The sequence below is a fragment of the Zingiber officinale genome, chromosome 2A, assembly GCF_018446385.1.
Source record: "Zingiber officinale cultivar Zhangliang chromosome 2A, Zo_v1.1, whole genome shotgun sequence".
In the NCBI taxonomy this organism is placed as follows: Eukaryota; Viridiplantae; Streptophyta; class Magnoliopsida; order Zingiberales; family Zingiberaceae; genus Zingiber; species Zingiber officinale.
Genome location: NC_055988.1, coordinates 121,543,719 through 121,547,271, shown reverse-complemented (window position 1 = coordinate 121,547,271; position 3,553 = coordinate 121,543,719). Strand labels below are relative to the sequence as shown.

General features: G+C 38.0%; 1 non-coding gene across 1 annotated transcript; it reads right to left on the bottom strand.

The window, feature by feature from the left end:
- Window positions 1–1,448: 1,448 nt before the first annotated feature.
- LOC122044575 lies at window positions 1,449–1,554 on the bottom strand. Its single transcript, XR_006129609.1, has one exon. It is a non-coding gene; the product is annotated as a small nucleolar RNA R71 (small nucleolar RNA).
- Window positions 1,555–3,553: the final 1,999 nt, after the last annotated feature.

Here is a 3,553-nt window from a genome sequence, read left to right as displayed (position 1 = left end):
ATAAACTCTCACTCGATCATCCGAGGGATCCACGTGACAGGTGCAAGCCCGTGTAAGGACGTTTGAGAGATAATCTTGAAGAGGAAATAGGGATATTCAAGAGAGTAGGATGGATTTTATGATTAGCTTCTTGTATCTTGATAGATTAATGAGTCGCGGGCTTCTACGTTGATATCCGAGGAAGGCATAGTAATAGGTGCACTTTTGTGTAAGGACAACATAGGTTCATGTCTAATTAATCCTATTTAGATACATTTCTCAGTCCTTAGCCGGTTGTCTATTGCAAGAGGGAACCGGCAACTTTCTACATGTTTGGCAATTGAGGGATAAGAATTGGTGAACCATTTACATTCAAGAAATCTTACAAAGAAACCGAAACTCCTAGAATCTCCCTTTATCATAACCCAAAACACTAAACTCTTGTTTGTTGATCTTTAATATTAGATTTGTTTACCTTTACTTTGCTTTTGAAACGATTGGATAGTTGTTTAGCTAATTCACATTGAGACATTTCTAGTGCTTATTCCAGTCCCTGTGGATACGATAATCTTTTATATTACTTGCGACATTTCCGTACACTTGCGGAGCGTAACAAGTTTTTGGCGCCGTTGCCGGGGACTGCGCTATAACATTAGGAATTATCAATTGAGTTAGACTAAACATAACTTTTCTTTCTTTCTTTTGATTTGCATAGTTATAACTAATTGTTAGAATTATGTTTTCAAAAGTTTTTCCTTTCTTGAATAACATTCTTGACAATTCATTTTGTTGCAATTCTAATTCTAACTTTGCATTCTTGATTTCTAGTACTCTAATCTAACTTTTCTCTGTTTTCTCTTTTGATCTTGTTTCTTTCTTCTTTTCTTTTGTAAACATATCTTGCAATTTTAGCAGATGAATTATTCTAGACATTTTTCTTTTTCCATTTATCTTTTCTTTCTTGTTTTCATTATGCACTTTCTTTCTTGCAATTTAAATTCTGCATTCGTTTTCTTGCTTTTCATATTGCATTTTATTTCTTGTTTTTGATCCTTGATAATTTTCTTTTTCTTCTTGAATATCCATGAGCACTAACATGTCAAGCAGGCCCATGAGAAATTTTTCTACACCCTTTTCCGCAAGATTTTTATCTCCCATTGTGCAACCTCAAATTGAAGCAGAAAGTTTCCAACTAGACCCAGAGATAATTTTCATGATACAAGGTCACAAATTTGGAGGAGAAGTATCAGAAAGTCCTTATCTGCATCTTGAAATATTTTTAGAGATTTGTGATTTGGTGAAATGTGAAGGAGTATCAGCAGATGCAGTTCGATTGATGACATTTCCTTTCAGTATCAAGGATAAAGCAAGGACTTGACTATATTCTCTCTGTCCTCAAAGCATCACAAGTTGGGAACAATTGGAGAAGCAATTTCTGAATCACTTTTTCCCTCCAAGTAGAACGGTGTATATGAGGAATTGCATAACAAATTTTGCTCAGGCATATGGAGAATCATTATTTGAAGCATGGGATAGATTCAAGAGTCTTCAAAGACAGTGCCCTCATCATGGTTTTGAAAAATGGTTGATTTTACACATATTCTATGGGGGAATTTCTCTCTCAGACAAGACTTTATTGGATTCATCAGCTGGAGGTTCTTTTATGGACAAAAGTGTAGATGAAGCTTATTCATTAATTGATCAAGTGACATTGAACCTCCATGAATGGTCGAACAAAAGTTGGATGGAATTTCCCTCAGATATTCAAAAAGTGCAAACCATGAATGTAAGAGAGCTTGTCAAACAAAATGAAATTCAACCACCTAAAAATGTTGAAATTCACAAGTCACAGAGTGAGGAGTTCGAACATTTGGGGGCAAAGCTTAATAGTATTGTTTCAAAATGGTTTAAAGAAGATCCCCCTCCTACACAGTCAAGATCCAATGAAAAGTGTGATGATGTCGGGTTGAGAAGTGGCAAAAATCATGAAGAACTTCTGAAGAATGACATGTTTAGAATTGAGGAGAAGAATAATAGAAGATCACAAGAACTCAATTCCATTTCTCTAGGAAGTTCCCAAAGGCCAGAAGTACCTTTCCCTCAACGGTTAATCACACCAACATTAGATAAGCAAGTTGGACCTCCTCCAAAAGCTCAAAGGGAATTTGGGAAAAAGGGAGTTCAGTCTTTCCCAGGACCTTCACTAAGGGTTCCTTTTCCACAAAGGTTAGTGGGGGTCAATGAAAATAAAGACTTCGGCTAATCCTGTGACACTAATATGGTTGAGTGTAGATTTTTGAATATATATGAAGATGAAGATTTTTCAGATGAGGATTTTATTGATAATGTAGTGGTAAATAAGTTTTCAGATCTACCTTAAAATTTTATAAGGTGTTATAGTGACATCGAATTTTCAGATGATGAATGTGATGTGGTAGATCAACTTAAAACTGCAAGTGAAGTTATTGATCCTCTTGTTATTGATTCTCCTATTGAGGACATAGATGTTGGTTTATTTTTTGATGTATGTGTTGATGATGATGATATGGAAGAATGTGTAGGGAGCTGTGTTGTGGAAGCAGCATCTCAAGGATCACCACCTTTGTCAAGACAACCCTTAGAGGTTTTAAGAATTGATCATGTTGTGGAACAATGTGTAGAGACTTATACAGAGCTAGTAGAGTCTCGAGAATCACCATCATTGATATCATCAACACCTAAGCTAGAGCCAGAACCATCATTTGATTCAGAGGAAGTCACATCTACATGTTTAGAAATTTCAGGTATTTCTCAACAAAGTAAGGTTAGTATTTCTTGTGATCTTTTGGAAAACTTTACGGAGGTACCTATTGTAAGACCGTTAGATTCGATAGAGGGGGGGGGGGGGTGAATATCGATTCGAAAATCTCGAGTTAAAACGCAGCGGAAAAGTAAGGAAGTAAATAAATGAACACGGTTGATTTTTACTTCGTTCGGAGCCTGTGACGACTCCTACTCGAAGGCCCGTACTCCTTGAGTACCTTCGTTGGGCAATTCACTAGCAATTCGGATAATTACAATTTACGTACAAATATTGCTAATGAAAAGAAAGAAAACAAAGCTAACCGACAAACAATGAATTAAAAGGAGAGCCGGAGTGAGTCGTCGGAGCTTTGTGAACGTTGTTGGAGCGCAGAGCAGCAGAGTGATTGGACTCAGAGTTCTCAGAAGACTGATATGTTGAAGCTCCTGCCTGGGGCTTCTTTTATATGCTGCTCCGGGCGCTGGATCCGGCGTGGAGGTCTAACACTCCCAACCAGCATGCTCCAAGTGTCAGCGTCGTCACAGGATAAAATTTGCCTCCGGCGCTGGATCCCTTGCGCCCGGTTCCGAGCGCCGAGCCATTCCGGCCTGACCACCGCAAAAGCAAGTTAGTCCGAGGCAAATAAATCCTGCAGACAGTTTGTTAGTTTTTATGGATACGCTAAGTAATAAAAATTAGCATCAAGAGTATGACTTAGATTCCGTCTTTAGGGGCCGGAATCTAGTCACGATCTCGACTTAGATATCCGAAATGGATCTAAGCGGATCGGCG